General features: G+C 39.1%; 1 pseudogene; it reads left to right on the top strand.

Moving 5' to 3' along the window:
* The first annotated feature begins 17,265 nt into the window (after positions 1-17,265).
* On the top strand, positions 17,266-17,333 carry LOC138848288 (U6 spliceosomal RNA; annotated as a pseudogene).
* The last annotated feature ends 1,994 nt before the right edge of the window (positions 17,334-19,327 follow it).

The following is a 19,327-nucleotide window of genomic DNA, read 5'->3' as shown; positions in this document are numbered from 1 at the left end:
AGGCTGTTCCCAGATTCATCCAACCCTCCAGCCAACTGCCTGTGGAATTCTGACTGAATTAACCTGAAAATCGCAGTGAAACTCACTTTGGAGGCAATTAATATCTGTCACCTCAGCCAAATTGTTCCATTTTATTTTGCAAAACACAAAAACTCACCTTGGTAGTGTTACCTGTAGATTTCTAAGCTTCAAACGCCTATTTGTTGTGTTTTTTTTATTTCATAATGGCTACTCTGCCGAAACTCTTGTTGTATTGCGTCATAATACAAAATTTGGGAAGGAAGAAGGCAAAGCCAACGCAGACCCAGAAAACATTTAGGAAATTGCCACACAACAAACCACAAATCGGCTGAGGCACCCAAAACAATGACAGCAAGCCAAAATTGGAGCAAGCCAACAGCTTTACCCTGTTTGAAAAAGACCATTCCTTCAGTGCCCTGAACTCCTTATTGCAGCCTCAAAACCAAAGCTCACATCAGAAAATTCATTACAAACCATGATAAATAAGGGAAATGTGAAAAAACCAAAGAAATGCAAGAGTCCTTTGTGATATTTGGCAGGATTTAGACACAAGGAAACTGGCGGTTTCCAGATTCATCCCCCCCTTCCACAGACTGACTTTGGAATTCTGATTGAATTCACCTCAAAATCACTCTCACACTCAATATGGAGGGAATTAGAATCTGTCAACTCAGCAGAAGCGTTCCATGTCGTTTTTAAAAACACAGAAACTCATCTTGGTTGTGTTGCCTATAGATTTCTAATCCTGAAAGGGCAATTTGCTGTGTTTTTTTTTTTTTTTCTTTCATAATGGCTACTCTGTCCAAAATCTTGCTTGTATTGCATCAGAATACAAAATTTGGGAATAAGAAGACAAAACCGACTCAGACCCAGAAAACGTTTTGGAAATTGCTACTCAAGAAACCAAAAGTCAGCTGAGGCACCCAAAACAATGACAGCAAGCCAGAAGTGGAGCACGCCAACAGCTGTGCCCTGATTGAAAAATAACCATCCTCTTGTGCCCTGAACAAAATATGCCAGCCTCAAAACCAAAGCTCACATCAGAAAATTCATTACAAACCATGATAAATAAGAAAAAAGAGAAAAAGCCAAAGAAATGCAAGAATCCATAATGATATTGAGTTTTTTTTAGTTGCAAGGAAACCGGCTGTTCCCAGATTTATCCACCACTAAAGCTGACTGCCTGTGGAATTCTGACTGAATTAACCTGACAATCGCAGTGAAACTCAAGAAACCAAATTTCAGCTGAGGCACCCAAAACAAAGACAATAGCCAGAATTGGAGCACACCAACAGCTGTGCCCTGTTTGAAAAAGACCATTCCTCCGGTGCCCTGAACTCTATATTACAGCCTCAGAACCAAAGCTCACATCAGAAAATTCATTACAAACCATGATAAATAAGGGAAATGTGAAAAAGCCAAAGAAATGCAAGAGTCCTTTGTGATATTTGGCAGGATTTAGACACAAAGAAACTGATGTTTCCAGATTCATCCCCCCCTTCCACAGACTGACTCTGGAATTCTGATTGAATTCACCTCAAAATCGTACTCACACTCATTTTGGAGGGAATAAGAATATGTCCCCTCAGTAAAAGCGTTCCATGTCATTTTCCAAAACACAGAAACTCATCTTGGTCGTGTTGCCTGTAGATTTCTAATCCTGAAAGGGCAATGCGCTGTGGTTTTTTTTTTTTTTTTCTTTCATAATGGCTACTCTCCAAAATCTTGCTTGTATTGCATCAGAATACAAAATTTGGGAATAAGAAGGCAAAACCGACTCAGACCCAGAAAACATTTAGGAAATTGCCACTCAAGAAACCACAAATCGGCTGAGGCACCCAAAACAATGACAGCAAGCCAGAAGTGGAGCAAGCCAACAGCTGTGCCCTGATTGAAAAAGACCATTCCTCCGGTGCCCTGAACTCTATATTGCAGCCTCAAAACCAAAGCTCACATCAGAATATTCATTACAAAGCATGATAAATAAGGGAAATGTGAAAAAGCCAAAGAAATGCAAGAGTCCTTTGTGATATTTGGCAGGATTTAGACACAAAGAAACTGGCGGTTTCCAGATTCATCCCCCCTTCCACAGACTGACTTTGGAATTCTGATTGAATTCACCTCAAAATCGCTCTCACACTCCATTTGGAGGGAATTAGAATCTGTCCCCTCAGCAGAAGCATTCCATGTCATTTTCCAAAACACAGAATCTCACCTTGGTTGTGTTGCCTATGGATTTCTAATCCTGAAAGGTCAATTTGCTGTGTTTTTTTTTTTTTCTTTCATAATGGCTACACTGTCCAAAAGCTTGCTTGTATTGCATCAGAATACAAAATTTGGGAAGGAAGAAGGCAAAACCAACTCAGACCCCGAAAACATTTAGGAAATTGCCACACAAGAACCCGCAAATCAGCTGAGGCACCCAAAACAATGACAGCAAGCCAGAAGTGGAGCAAGCCAACAGCTGTGCCCTGATTGAAAAAGAACCTTCCTCTTGTGCCCTGAACTCAATATGCCAGACTCAAAACCAAAGCTCACATCAGAAAATCCATTACAAAGCATGATAAATAAGGGAAATGTGAAAAAGCCAAAGAAATCCAAGAGTCCTTTGTGATATTTGGCAGGATTTAGACACAAAGAAACTGGCTTTTTCCAATTCATCCCCCCCCCTTCCACAGACTGACTTTGGAATTCTGATTGAATTCACCTCAAAATCGCTCTCACACTCCATTTGGAGGGAATTAGAATCTGTCCCCTCAGCAGAAGCGTTCCCTGTCATTTTCCAAAACACAGAATCTCATCTTGGTTGTGTTGCCTATGGATTTCTAATCCTGAAAGGTCAATTTGCTGTGTTTTTTTTTTTTCTTTCATAATGGCTACTCTGTCCAAAATCTTGCTTGTATTGCATCAGAATACAAAATTTGGGAAGGAAGAAGGCAAAACCAACTCAGACCCCGAAAACATTTAGGAAATTGCCACACAAGAAACCGCAAATCAGCTGAGGCACCCAAAACAATGACAGCAAGCCAGAAGTGGAGCAAGCCAACAGCTGTGCCCTGATTGAAAAAGAACCTTCCTCTTGTGCCCTGAAGTCAATATGCCAGCCTCAAAACCAAAGCTCACATCAGAAAATTCATTACAAACCATGATAAATAAGAAAAAAGAGAAAAAGCCAAAGAAATGCAAGAATCCATAATGATATTGGGTTTTTTTTAGTTGCAAGGAAACCGGCAGTTCCCAGATTCATCCACCACTAAAGCTGACTGCCTGTGGAATTCTGACTGAATTGACCTGACAATCCCAGTGAAACTCAAGAAACCAAATTTCAGCTGAGGCACCCAAAACAAAGACAATAGCCAGAATTGGAGCACACCAACAGCTGTGCCCTGTTTGAAAAAGACCATTCCTCTGGTGCCCTGAACTCTATATTGCAGCCTCAAAACCAAAGCTCACATCAGAATATTCATTACAAAGCATGATAAATAAGGGAAATGTGAAAAAGCCAAAGAAATGCAAGAGTCCTTTGTGATATTTGGCAGGATTTAGACACAAAGAAACTGGCGGTTTCCAGATTCATCACCCCCTTCCACAGACTGACTTTGGAATTCTGATTGAATTCACCTCAAAATCACTCTCACACTCCATTTGGAGGGAATTAGAATCTGTCCCCTCAGCAGAAGCGTTCCATGTCATTTTCCAAAACACAGAATCTCACCTTCGTTGTGTTGCCTATGGATTTCAAATCCTGAAAGGTCAATTTGCTGTGTTTTTTTTTTTTCTTTCATAATGGCTACACTGTCCAAAAGCTTGCGTGTATTGCATCAGAATACAAAATTTGGGAATGAAGAAGGCAAAACCAACTCAGACCCCGAAAACATTTAGGAAATTGCCACACAAGAAACCACAAATCAGCTGAGGCACCCAAAACAATGACAGCAAGCCAGAAGTGGAGCAAGCCAACAGCTGTGCCCTGATTGAAAAAGAACCTTCCTCTTGTGCCCTGAACTCAATATGCCAGCCTCAAAACCAAAGCTCACATCAGAAAATTCATTACAAACCATGATAAATAAGAAAAAAGAGAAAAAAGCCAAAAAAATGCAAGAATCCATAATGATATAGGGCTTGATTTAGTCGCTAGGAAACCGGCTGTTCCCGGATTCATCCACCCCTCCAGCTGTCTGCCTGTGGAATTCTGACTGAATTAACCTGAAAATCACAGTGAAACTCAGTTTGGAGGCAATTAATATCTGTCACCTCAGCCAAAGTGTTCCATTTTATTTTCATAAACACAAAAACTCACCTTGGTCATGTTACCTGTAGATTTCTAAGCTTCAAACGCCTATTTGTTGTGTTTTTTATTTCATAATAGGTATTCTGTACAAACTCTTCTTTGCATTGCATCAGAATACAAAATTTGGGAAGGAAGAAGGCAAAGCCAACTCAGACCCTGAAAACATTTGGGAAATTGCCACACAAGAAACCACAAATCGGCTGAGGCACTCAAAACAATGACAGCAAGCCAGAAGTGGAGCAAGCCAACAGCTGTGCCCTGATTGAAAAAGAACCATCCTCTTGTGCCCTGAACTCCATATTGCAGCCTCAAAACCAAAGCTCACATCAGAAAATTCATTACAAACCATGATAAATAAGAAAAAAGAGAAAAATCCAAAGAAATGCAAGAATCCATAATGATATTGGGTTTGATTTAGTTGCAAGGAAACCGGCTGTTCCCAGATTCATCCACCACTAAAGCTGACTGCCTGTGGAATTCTTACTGAATTAACCTGACAATCCCAGTGAAACTCAAGAAACCAAATTTCAGCTGAGGCACCCAAAACAATGACAGCAAGCCAGAATTGGAGCAAGCCAACAGCTGTGCCCTGAATGAAAAAGAACCATCCTCTTGTGCCCTGAACTCAATATGCCAGCCTGAAAACCAAAGCTCACATCAGAAAATTCATTACAAACCATGATAAATAAGGGAAATATGAAAAAGCCAAAGAAATGCAAGAGTCCTTTGTGATACTTGGCAGGATTTAGACACAAAGAAACTGGCTTTTTCCAGATTCATCCCCCCCTTCCACAGATTGACTTTGTAATTCTGATTGAATTCACCTCAAAATCGCTCTCACACTCCATTTGGAGGGAATTAGAATCTGTCCCCTCAGCAGAAGCGTTCCATGTCATTTTCCAAAACACAGAATCTCATCTTGGTTGTGTTGCCTATGGATTTCTAATCCTGAAAGGTCAATTTGCTGTGTTTTTTTTTTTTCTTTCATAATGGCTACTCTGTCCAAAATCTTGCTTGTATTGCATCAGAATACAAAATTTGGGAAGGAAGAAGGCAAAACCAACTCAGACCCCGAAAACATTTAGGAAATTGGCACTCAAGAAACCACAAATCAGCTGAGGCACCCAAAACAATGATAGCAAGCCAGAAGTGGAGCAAGCCAACAGCTGTGCCCTGATTGAAAAAGAACCTTCCTCTTGTGCCCTGAAGTCAATATGCCAGCCTCAAAACCAAAGCTCACATCAGAAAATTCATTACAAACCATGATAAATAAGAAAAATAGAAAAAAAGCCAAAGAAATGCAAGAATCCATAATGATATAGGGCTTGATTTAGTCGCTAGGCAACTGGCTGTTCCCGGATTCATCCACCCCTCCAGCTGACTGCCTGTGGAATTCTGACTGAATTAACCTGAAAATCACAGTGAAACTCAGTTTGGAGGCAATTAATATCTGTCACCTCAGCCAAAGTGTTCCATTTTATTTTCATAAACACAAAAACTCACCTTGGTCATGTTACCTGTAGATTTCTAAGCTTCAAACGCCTATTTGTTGTGTTTTTTATTTCATAATAGGTATTCTGTACAAACTCTTCTTTGCATTGCATCAGAATACAAAATTTGGGAAGGAAGAAGGCAAAGCCAACTCAGACCCCGAAAACATTTGGGAAATTGCCACACAAGAAACCACAAATCGGCTGAGGCACCCAAAACAATGACAGCAAGCCAGAAGTGGAGCAAGCCAACAGCTGTGCCCTGATTGAAAAAGAACCATCCTCTTGTGCCCTGAACTCCATATTGCAGCCTCAAAACCAAAGCTCACATCAGAAAATTCATTACAAACCATGATAAATAAGAAAAAAGAGAAAAATCCAAAGAAATGCAAGAATCCATAATGATATTGGGTTTGATTTAGTTGCAAGGAAACCGGCTGTTCCCAGATTCATCCACCACTAAAGCTGACTGCCTGTGGAATTCTGACTGAATTAACCTGACAATCCCAGTGAAACTCAAGAAACCAAATTTCAGCTGAGGCACCCAAAACAAAGACAATAGCCAGAATTGGAGCACACCAACAGCTGTGCCCTGTTTGAAAAAGACCATTCCTCCGGTGCCGTGAACTCCATATTCCAGCCTCAAAACCAAAGCTCACATCAGAAAATTCATTACAAACCATGATAAATAAGGGAAATGTGAAAAAGCCAAAGAAATGCAAGAGTCCTTTTTGATATTTGGCTGGATGTAGATACAAAGAAACTGGCGGTTTCCAGATTCATCCCCCCCTTCCACAGACTGACTTTGGAATTCTGATTGAATTCACCTCAAAATCGCACTCACACTCCATTTGGAGGGAATTAGAATCTGTCCCCTCAGCAGAAGCGTTCCATGTCATTTTCCAAAACACAGAAACTCATCTTGGTCGTGTTGCCTGTAGATTTCTAATCCTGAAAGGTCAATGCGCTGTGTTTTTTTTTTTTTTCTTTCATAATGGCTACTCTCCAAAATCTTGCTTGTATTGCATCAGAATACAAAATTTGGGAATAAGAAGGCAAAACCGACTCAGACCCAGAAAACATTTAGGAAATTGCCACTCAAGAAACCACAAATCGGCTGAGGCACCCAAAACAATGACAGCAAGCCAGAATTGGAGCAAGCCAACAGCTGCGCCCTGATTGAAAAAGAACCTTCCTCTTGTGCCCTGAACTCAATATGCCAGCCTCAAAACCAAAGCTCACATCAGAAAATTCATTACAAACCATGATAAATAAGAAAAAAGAGAAAAAAGCCAAAGAAATGCAAGAGTCCTTTGTGATTTTTGACTGGATTTAGACACAAAGAAACTGGCTGTTTCCAGATTCATCCCCCCCTTCCACAGACTGACTTTGGAATTCTCATTGAATTCACCTCAAAATCGCTCTCACACTCCATTTGGAGGGAATTAGAATCTGTCACCTCAGCAGAAGCGTTCCCTGTCATTTTCCAAAACACAGAATCTCACGTTGGTTGTGTTGCCTATGGATTTCTAATCCTGAAAGGTCAATTTGCTGTGTTTTTTTTTTTTTTCTTTCATAATGGCTACTCTGTCCAAAAGCTTGCTTGTATTGCATCAGAAAACAAAATTTGGGAATAAGAAGGCAAAACCAACTCAGACCACGAAAACATTTAGGAAATTGCCACTCAAGAAACCACAAATCAGCTGAGGCACCCAAAACAATGACAGCAAGCCAGAATTGGAGCACACCAACAGCTGTGCCCTGATTGAAAAAGAACCTTCCTCTTGTGCCCTGAACTCAATATGCCAGCCTCAAAACCAAAGCTCACATCAGAAAATTCATTACAAACCATGATAAATAAGGGAAATGTGAAAAAGTCAAAGAAATGCAAGAGTCCTTTTTGATATTTGGCTGGATTTAGACACAAAGAAACTGGCTGTTTCCAGATTCATCCCCCCCTTCCACAGACTGACTCTGGAATTCTGATTGAATTCACCTCAAAATCACACTCACACTCATTTTGGAGGGAATTAGAATCTGTCCCCTCAGCAGAAGGGTTACATGTCATTTTCCAAAACACAGAAAGTCATCTTGGTCGTGTTGCCTGTAGATTTCTAATCCTGAAAGGGCAATTCGCAGTGTTTTTTTTTTTTTTTTCTTTCCTAATGGCTACTCTCCAAAATCTTGCTTGTATTGCATCAGAATACAAAATTTGGGAAAAAGAAGGCAAAACCGACTCAGACCCAGAAAACATTTAGGAAATTGCCACTCAAGAAACCACAAATCGGCTGAGGCACCCAAAACAATGACAGCAAGCCAGAAGTGGAGCAAGCCAACAGCTGTGCCCTGATTGAAAAAGAACCTTCCTCTTGTGCCCTGAACTCAATATGCCAGCCTCAAAACCAAAGCTCACATCAGAAAATTCATTACAAACCATGATAAATAAGAAAAAAGAGAAAAAAGCCAAAGAAATGCAAGAGTCCTTTGTCGTATTTGGCAGGATTTAGACACAAAGAAACTGGCTGTTTCCAGATTCATCCCCCCCTTCCACAGACTGACTTTGGAATTCTGATTGAATTCACCTCAAAATCGCTCTCACACTCCATTTGGAGGGAATTAGAATCTGTCACCTCAGCAGAAGCATTCCATGTCATTTTCCAAAACACAGAATCTCATCTTGGTTGTGTTGCCTATGGATTTCTAATCCTTAAAGGTCAATTTGCTGTTTTTTTTTTTTTCTTTCATAATGGCTACTCTGTCCAAAATCTTGCTTGTATTGCATCAGAATACAAAATTTGGGAAGGAAGAAGGCAAAACCAACTCAGACCCCGAAAACATTTGGGAAATTGCCACACAAGAAACCGCAAATCAGCTGAGGCACCCAAAACAATGACAGCAAGCCTGAAGTGGAGCAAGCCAACAGCTGTGCCCTGATTGAAAAACAACCTTCCTCTTGTGCCCTGAACTCAATATGCCAGCCTCAAAACCAAAGCTCACATTAGAAAATTCATTACAAACCATGATAAATAAGAAAAATAGAAAAAAAGCCAAAGAAATACAAGAATCCATAATGATATAGGGCTTGATTTAGTCGCTAGGCAACCGGCTGTTCCCGGATTCATCCACCCCTCCAGCTGACTGCCTGTGGAATTCTGACTGAATTAACCTGAAAATCACAGTGAAACTCAGTTTGGAGGCAGTTAATATCTGTCACCTCAGCCAAAGTGTTCCATTTTTTTTTCCAAAACACAAAAACTCACCTTGGTCATGTTACCTGTAGATTTCTAAGCTTCAAATGCCTATTTGTTTTGTTTTTTATTTCATAATGGCTACTCTCTACACACTCTTCTTTGCATTGCATCAGAATACAAAATTTGGGAAGGAAGAAGGCAAAGCCAACTCAGACCCTGAAAACATTTGGGAAATTGCCACACAAGAAACCACAAATCGGCTGAGGCACTCAAAACAATGACAGCAAGCCAGAAGTGGAGCAAGCCAACAGCTGTGCCCTGATTGAAAAAGAACCATCCTCTTGTGCCCTGAACTCCATATTGCAGCCTCAAAACCAAAGCTCACATCAGAAAATTCATTACAAACCATGATAAATAAGAAAAAAGTGAAAAAGCCAAAGAAATGCAAGAATCCATAATGATATTGGGTTTGATTTAGTTGCAAGGAAACCGGCTGTTCCCAGATTCATCCACCACTAAAGCTGACTGCCTGTGGAATTCTGACTGAATGAACCTGACAATCGCAGTGAAACTCAAGAAACCAAATTTCAGCTGAGGCACCCAAAACAAAGACAATAGCCAGAATTGGAGCACACCAACAGCTGTGTCCTGTTTGAAAAAGACCATTCCTCAGGTGCCCTGAACTCTATATTGCAGCCTCAAAACCAAAGCTCACATCAGAAAATTCATTACAAACCATGATAAATAAGGGAAATGTGAAAAAGCCAAAGGAATGCAAGAGTCCTTTGTGATATTTGGCTGGATTTAGACACAAAGAAACTGGCTGTTTCCAGATTCATCCCCCTCTTCCACAGACTGACTCTGGAATTCTGATTGAATTCACCTCAAAATCGCACTCACACTCATTTTGGAGGGAATTAGAATCTGTCCCCTCAGCAGAAGCGTTCTATGTCATTTTCCAAAACACAGAAACTCATCTTGGTTGTGTTGCCTGTAGATTTCTAATCCTGAAAGGTCAATGCGCTGTGGTTTTTTTTTTTTTCTTTCATAATGGCTACTCTCCAAAACATGCTTGTATTGCATCAGAATACAAAATTTGGGAATAAGAAGGCAAAACCGACTCAGACCCAGAAAACATTTAGGAAATTGGCACTCAAGAAACCACAAATCGGCTGAGGCACCCAAAACAATGACAGCAAGCCAGAAGTGGAGCAAGCCAACAGCTGCGCCCTGATTGAAAAAGAACCTTCCTCTTGTGCCCTGAACTCAATATGCCAGCCTCAAAACCAAAGCTCACATCAGAAAATTCATTACAAACCATGATAAATAAGAAAAATGAGAAAAAAGCCAAAAAAATGCAAGAATCCATAATGATATTGGACTAGATTTAGTCTCAAGAAAACCGAATGTTCCCGCATTCATCCACCCCTCCAGCTGATGCCTGTGGAATTCTGACTGAATTAACCTGAAAATCGTAGTGAAACTCAGTTTGGAGGGAATTAATATCTGTCACCTCAGCCAAAGTGTTCCATTTTATTTTCCAAAACACAAAAACTCACCTTGGTCGTGTTACCTGTAGATTTATATTCTTCAAATGCCTAATTGTAATGTTTTTTATTTCATAATGGCTACTCTGTCCAAACTCTTGTTTGTGTTGCGTCAGAATTACAAAATTTGGGAAGGAAGAAGGGAAAACCAACTCAGACCCAGAAAACATTTAGGAAATTGCCACACAAGAAACCACAAATCGGCTGAGGCACCCAAAACAATGACAGCAAGGCAGAATTGAAGCAGGCCAACAGCTGTGCCCTTTTTGAAAAAGACCATTCCTCCTGTGCACTGAACTCTATATTGCAGCCTCAAAACCAAAGCTCACATCAGAAAATTCATTACAAACCATGAAAAAAAGAAAAAAGAGAAAAAGCCAAAGAAATGCAAGAGTCCTTTGTGATATTGGGCTTGATTTAGTTGCAAGGAAACCAGCTGTTCCCGGATTCATCCACCCCTCCTAGCTGACTGGCTGTGGAATTCTGATTGAATTCACCTGAAAATCGCACTCACTCTCGATTTGGAGGAAATTAATATCTGCCCCTCAGTGGAAGGGTTCTATGTCATTTTCCAAAACCCAAAAACTCATCTTGGTCATGTTGCCTATGATTTCTAATCATGAAAACCCAATATGTTCTGTTTTTCAATTTCCTGATGGATCCTCGTTCTAAACCCTTGTTTGTATTGCATCAGAATACACAATTTGAAAAGGAAAAAGGCAAAACAAACTCAGACCAACAAAGCATTTAGGAAAAAGTCGCTCAAAATGAAAAATTGCCTGAGGCACCCAAAGCAATTACAGAAAGCCAGAATTGGAGAGAAACAACAGCTGTGCCCTAATTGAAAAAGACCATTCCTCTGGTTCCCTGAACTCCTTAAGCCAGCCTCAAAACCACAACCCACATCAGAAAATTTATTACAAACCATGATAAATAAGAAAATGTGAAAAATGCAAAAAAGAAAAAGAAATGCAAGAGTCCTTCGTGATATGGCGCTTGTTTTAGTACAAGGAAACCAGCTGTTTCCGGATTCATCCACCCCTCCCAGCTGACTGACTGTGGAATTCTGATTGTATTCACCTGAAAAGAGAGAACATTTATAAGTATATTGGGACTGTGGAACCTGTCATTTACCAATCACATGTTAGACTGAATCATAGACCAAATATAGGGAAGAAATCCTATGCATGTAAACCTTGTGGGAATTCATTCAGTATTAAATACCCTCCATCACAGCACTCATATTGTGGAAAACCCTCATGTGTGTAATGATTGTGTGGAAACCACTCACCAGAAGTCAGATCTCATTAGACATCAGAGAATTCACACAGGGTTGAAATCTTACAAATCTAATGACTGTGGGAAGTTCTTTGGCCAGAAGAAACACCTCATAAATCATCAGAGAATTCACACAGGTGAGAAACCTTTTGAATGTAATGACTGTGGAAAATCCTTTGGCCAGAAGGCAAACCTCATAAATCATCAGAGAATTCACACAGGTGAGAAACCTTATGAATGCAATTACTATGGAAAATCCTTTGGCCAGAAGGCAAACCTCATAAATCATCAGAGAATTCACAGAGGGGAGAAACCTTATGAATGCAATCATTGTGGAAAAGCCTTTGCTGAGAAATCAAAGCTCACAAAGCATCAGACAATTTGTACTGGGGGAAACCTTATGATTGCAATGACTGTGGAAAAACCTTTGCTGAGAAGTCAAACCTCAGAAAGTATCAGAGCCTTCACACCATGGAGAAAGCTTATAAATGAAATGACTGTGGAAAAGCCTTTGGTCCCATCCTTGCATACCAAGGATAAATCCCACTTGGTCTGGGTGGATGATCTTTCTGATGCATTGTTGGATTCAATTGGCCAGAATTCTGTTGCAGATCTTTGCATGTATGTTCATCAGGGAAATTGGTCTATAATTACTTTCTTTGTTGCACTTTTTTCAAGTTTAGGAATGAAGGTGATGTTGGCTTCATAGAAAGAATTTGGGAGAATCGCCTCTCTCTCAATTGTTTTGAATAACTTGAGAAGAATTGCAGTTAGTGCTTTAAATGTCTGTTAGAATTCAGCAGTGAAGCCTTCCAGTTTTGGGGTTTTCTTGGTAGTGATGGTCTTTATTACTGGTATCATTTCCATCTGGTTATGTGTGTGTTTAGGTTTTCTATATCTTTGTTGCTCAATTTAGGTAGGTTTTATGGATGGAAGGATGGTGGAAAGCCTCTTTGCTGTACTTCATAACTCATAAGATATCAGAGTATCCACACAGGGAATTTTCTACTTGACCTTTTTGTGCAAGTTATATCTCATGAAATATTAGAGAATTCACCAAGGGGAGAAATGCATGAATATAATACATGTGAATAGCCTTTGTGGTGCAAATCAGACCTCATCAAACATAAAAGAATTCTCATGGGGAGCAATTTTATGAATGTAATGACTCAGAGCCTTTTACCATAATTCAGCCCTCATTGTACATCATCAAATTCATATAGGGAAAAACTCCTTTGAAAGTAAAATCCCTTTAATTAGAAGCCATACCTCATAAGACAACAGGGAATTCACGTGGGAGAGAAACCTTATGGGTGTAATGAGTGTTGGAAAGCTCTGCCCAAATCTCTCCTTATATCAGAATGCACAACATATATATCTAATGAATGAAATAAATGTGAGAAAGTCATTTCACATAGGTAATGCCTCATAATCCATCATGGAATTTGAACAAGGGAGAGACCTTAACAATATAATGAATGTGGAAGAGCTTTTCTCCAAAATTCATGTAAGTATTGTGACAAAACCTTTTGCTGGAAATCACATCCTATCCAACAGAGACTCATGTAAAGGAGAAAGCTTATAAATATTATTAGAGTCAGAAGTCAATGGTACATCAGAGAATTGACACAGGTGGTTTCTTAGGCGTATACTGATTGTGCAAAAACATTTTCTTTGTTTCAGGCTTGTATAGACACAGAATTCACAAAAGGTGATAGTCTTTGCATGCTGTAAATACAATAAAACCTTTAGCCAGAAATTAGACATCAACAGACTTCAGAGAATTCATAAGGAACAAAAGTCTATGCAATGAATTTGGAAAATGTATTTCTGTTATAAATCAGTCTTCAATTCCCATGAATAGACTCACAAATGAGAAAACATGCATGCATAGAAAAGTTTTGTACCATAAATTATCTCTAGATGGTAAACTAATATATCACACAAAAGAAATATCATGAGTGTAATGGAATTGGGAAACCCTTTGCTATAAGGCAGATTTCCAGAAAGCTTAGCAAGATTACAGAAAAGTCTCTGAAAATGTAACATGTCTGAAAGATTTGTTGGCATCACAAACTGGAGGATAGCTCAAGTGCATGTGTTTTTGTGCCTGGCATCCAAATTGATATCTCTTTTTCTTTGATGAATTCCTTGTTTATTTATTTAGCAGATTTAGAGACAAAGGATTCCTGTCCATTGATTTACTACTATATGCCCACAATTGCCATGGTAAAGTATGGCAAAAACTGAGTGCTGGGGGCTGTGAATCTGATTCATCACTGATAACATTGAAGACATTGGTTCCTGGTTCTTATGCTGCTATGCATGGAAATGTTTCTCTAATTTCATTTTCAAATAGTTCATTGTTAATATAAAGAAATGCTTCTAATTTTTAAAATTTCATTGAAATAATTTGTGATTAATGTGTCCTAGTCATGCATTATTACAGGGTGTAGTGCAATATTTGCACACATTTATGCAGTAAAAAGTGATCAAGCTAAGCAACTACAGTTTTATTAAGTTTTTAAAGAGTTATTTATTTGAAAGACAGAGTTACAGAGAGAAGTAGCAGCAGAGAGAGAGAGAGGTCTTCCTCTGCCGGTTCACTCCCCAGATGGCCACAATGGCCGGAGCTCTGCCAATCTGATTCCAGGAACCAGGAGCTTCTTCCAGATCTCCCACTTGGGTGCAGGGACCCAAGGACTTGGGCCATCTTCTACTGCTTTCCCAGGCCATAGCAGAGAGTTGGATCAGAAGAGGAGCAGCCAGGACTAGAACTGGTACCCACATGGGATGCTGGTGCTTCAGGCCAGGGTGTTAGCCCACTGTGCCACAATGCTGGCCCCCAAGCAACTACAGTTTCTAATTCTTCTCCATGATTTGAGACTACCAGCTCCTCTCCTTCAGTTCTTTACACAGAACCTAATATGGTTGAATGTAGTCATCTCATTATATTATGGAACACCAGAAGTTCTTTCTGCCTCTTTGATTTTTGATACCTATTATCCAATCCCCCTCTATCCCTAGCTGCTTCCCTTCTCAGCCTCTAGTAATCACAGTTCTGTGTTCAGATCCATTATTTTCTTTCACTTCCACATGCGACAAGGACCAGGTGACATTTGTGTTCCTGCTTCTGTCTTATTTCAATTAATTTAATAATATTTTGTTCTTTTTTTGTATCTAAAAGAGGTTGCCCTGTCCATTGTTTTTCATTGATGGACAGCTAGATTGGTTTCAAATCCTGGCTGCAGTGAACTGTGTTATAGTGGCTGTGTTATGGGAAAATTGCTGTATCTTTGATATGCTCTCCTCCTTTCCTTCTAATAAAATTTCCTTATTCTATATAGCCAAGAGCAAGATAACTCTCACATGGTAGGTCAATTTTTATCTTAGTTTAATTTTTGTTATTTATTTGAAAGAGTTACAATAGAGGTAGAGACACAGAGAGGTCCTCCATTAGCTGGTTCGCTCTACAGATGACTACAAAGGCCAGAGTTATGCCATTATGAAACCTGGAGACGGGAGCTTCCTCTGGGTCTCCCACATGGGTGCATGGGCCCAAGGACTTGGGCCATCTTCTACTGCTATCCCAGGAGATAGCAGAGAGCAGTATTGGAAGAAGAGCAGCTGGAACTAGAACTGGCACCCAAATGGGATGCTGGCCCTTCAGGCCAGGGCTTTAACTCACTGCACAACAGCGCCAGCCCCAATTTTTATCCTTTTTAAGGAATGACCATACTGTTCTGCATAACATCTGTACTAACTTGTGTTTTCACCCACCATATATGATGGTTTTCTTTTCCCATGTGCTCTCTAGCATTTGTTATTTTTTATCAGTTTGGCATAAAAATGATATAGTATTGTTCATGTTTTTGTGTATTTTGAAATCAGTTAATTTGTTTATTAAATCTTTATTATTTGAAAGGTGGATTTAGAGAGAGAGGGAAAGACATAGATAGCTTTCATCTGCTGGCTCACACCCCAGAGAGTTTCAACAGTTGAGCCTGGGGCATGCTGGAGTCAGGAGCTTCATCCAAGTCTCCCACATGAGTGGCAAGGACCTGAGTCCTTCGTCCATCTTCTGCTGGTTTCCCAGGTGTTTAGCAGTGAGCTAAATTGGAAGTGGAGATTCCTAAACTCAAAGTGGAACTCAGATGTTATGCTGGCCTCACAGATTGCAGCTTTCCCCACTTGGCCACAATGCCAGCCCCTCTATCAATTTAATTCCTCAAAAATAGCTCAGTAATGTTGGCATCTATCTCATTTTGTTTTTTCTCTGTTATTATTCAACTTATTGATGTCTTATTTTTGTTCACATTATTCCTCTCAATTGCTCTACCTGAGGTGAGTAGGGCTGCTGTGTTGCTTAAATGAAGTGTATGCTTTAGATTACTCATTTAATGAGTGCATGTCATTCACATAGCACTTCACTGAAGTTCTACTATGTCCCAAATCCTCTTCTAGGCACAGAATTTAGACCACTTTTCTCTTAGGCCCAGATCTTGCCTTTAACATACTACTTGGAATTTAGTAGCTCATGAAATCTGCAGACTGCATAAATGAATGAATATTTTGAGGGCTGTGCTTTTGTGGAGGAACTTCATAGGAGACCGAAGGAATAAAATAAATCAAAAGTATCCACAGTATATAGAATGTATACTATTTTACAAGTCACAGAGAAGAAGAAGAAGAAGGAAAGTAGTAAGACTAGAAAGTTTGTGGCAAGACTAACAGGCGCTGGTCAAGAACTTAATAAGCACATTAGGAAAGCAGTAAGGTTTCTTTTTTTTTTTTTTTTGAGGAAAAGTTTTTATTTCTAGTGATGAAATTGGCTACAGAACATTATGAAAGTTTAAAAATACAAAGAGAAATTGTCTATAATTAATAGATTCAAAATTTGACAATCAGTGAATATCATTATTAGTCATTACCAACAACAGTTATTGATTTGAAAGGCAGAGTGACAGGAAGAGGGAACCACTGCTTCACTCCCCAGACACTTGCAATAGCCAAAGCTTGACCAAGCCAAAACCAGGAACTGGGAATTCATTCTGGATGTCCCATTTGGGTGCAGGGACCCAAGCACTTCTGCCATCCTCCGTCTCCTCCCAGGGTGCACACTAGCAGAAACTTGCCTCAAAGCAGAGAAGCTACCACTCAAGCCAGGCATTTGTATATGGGATGTGGGTGTGTGGTGGTGATAGCAAGCCCTCATGGATAAAAAAAAACAAAAAAAAAAAAAAACAAAGTTATTTCTATGCCAAGGAAATTACTCTGTAGTCTTTCTCTTATAAACTACGTATTGCTGAACCTAGATAATTTTTCCTTTATTTAACAATGACATGAAAATGTCAGTTGAGTTGGCTTTCCTGAAGACCTTGTTTCTTGAATATTAGTGGCTAGCTGAGATAAATTCTTTTCATCTCTTTCTCGCTTCGGCAGCACATGTGCTCGCTTCGGCAGCACATATACTAAAATTGGAATGATACAGAGAAGATTAGCATGCCCCTGCGCAGTAAGGTTTCTTTACCTCCCTGTAGGCTCTGCTCTCCAGAGGTGAACAGGGTCCTCTAAACCCACTTGCTGCACACACAAACACCTGAGTGTTGTATTCTCCCACAGGTGTTGGAGACTGATATGGTGTTCTGATTTATATTTACATAATGGCTAGTGACATCGGGCATATTCACATGTTTTGACCATGTACATTTCTTCTGAGAAATGTCTATTCAGATCCTTGCCTGTTTCTTCACTGTATTTTTTGGAGTTTTTCCAATTCATGTAAATGTTCTGGAAATCTGTAAACATTCAGAGTTTTAATTTTTCCTGCCATCTGTTCATTGTATCTACACTCTGATGTTTACTTTGTTGTGAAGAAGTATCTTAGTTGGATATACTCAAATGTCTCTGTTTTTATTTTTGTGACTATTGCTATTGGAATCTTACCCAAAAGCTATTGTGTGTTGACAATATTTAGAGTTTCCCTATGTTTACTTGGGTTTGGGTCTTATGATTACATTTTAATTCACTGTGAGTTCACTTTCACATAGTGTAAGAGATGTTGGAGTCTCTTTTCAGGCTTCTACATATGGATAATCAAGTTCCTCTGCACCACTTGTGAAAGAGATTCTTCTTTCTCCAGTTCATTTGAGTTCCTTTGTTAAATATGAGTTGCTGGTAGAAATTTGGGTTTATTTCTATGCTACCAAGTCTTTTCCATTGAACTATGTGTCTGTTATTATATCAGTGCTAACACTTCTTCTTTTTTTTTTGCAGTATATTTATTTGAAAGGCAGAGTTACAGAGAGGTAGAGGCAGAGAGAGAGAGAGGTCTTCCATCCACTGGTTTACTCCCCAAATGGCCACAATGGCCGGAGCTCTGTTGATCTGAATCCAAGTGTCAGGAGCTTCTTCCAGGTCTCTATGCAGGTGCAGGGGCCCAAAGACTTTGGCCATTTTCTACTTTTTTCTCAGGCTATACCAGAGAGGGGTATAAGAAGTGGAGCAGCTGGGAAACATACTGGCACCCATATGAGATGCCGGCACTGCAGACGGTGACTTTACCTGCTTTGTCATAGTGCTGACCCCTGTAATATGTCTTAAAATATGGTGTGATGTCTCCAGCTTTTTTTTTGCTTTATAATATTGCTTTAGATGTTAAGCATCTCTCATGTTTCTATGTGAATTTTAGCATCATTTTTTCTAGCTCTGAGAACATCGTTGGTATGTTGATTGGGATTACATTGAATTTGCAAATTGCTTTTGGTAGTATGGATATTTTGGTATTATTCTTCCCATTCACAAACATAAGTTTTCTGTGAGACTGTCAAAAAGCCTTGACAAAAATTGGACTTTATTACACAAAAATTCATCACTTTTTGGGATCATTTAAATCCATAATTTTGCACTAATATTTGATAAATAATTAAAGACTTTGAGCATTTTAGTAGGAGAAATTAAAATATTTATCAATTTATTCAAATATTGTTTAGATGTGATATTCAAATATTGTTTAGAGCCATTGTCTGTATTCCCTCTAAATTACGATCTTTTTGCTTTTTGCCTGTTAAACTTGTCCCTTGATTCAAGAACCCTTTTTAATGTAATGTAAACTGAAAATGTCATTTCATAAGCTAAAAAAAATGACAAAGAAGGAAAAAGAAGGGAGGGAGGTTGAGTATATAATTATGTTCTCCGAATTTTTTCTATAAAACATATTGAATCATTTAAAAGCTAATTAAAATTAAACTCAAAATTGGACCATTATGACCAATATTTAAAACAAGTGATTAAAAACTGTAGATGTCTTCAATTTTGATTATCATTCTTCTTTAGAATATCTGAAAGAAATCCGGCTTCTCACTTTAAAATATACCAGTGTGTTAGAATTCAGTATTAAATGACTTTGTTTAAAAGTTTTATTTAATCTATTGCTTTAAGTAGTAATACTATGGCCATTGTAAAACAAAATCCTTATCATTTTTCATAAAACAGAAAGGGCCTTTAAAA

The sequence above is a fragment of the Oryctolagus cuniculus genome, unplaced genomic scaffold (assembly GCF_964237555.1).
Source record: "Oryctolagus cuniculus unplaced genomic scaffold, mOryCun1.1 SCAFFOLD_84, whole genome shotgun sequence".
In the NCBI taxonomy this organism is placed as follows: Eukaryota; Metazoa; Chordata; class Mammalia; order Lagomorpha; family Leporidae; genus Oryctolagus; species Oryctolagus cuniculus.
This window is presented reverse-complemented; position numbering and strand designations above follow the sequence as displayed.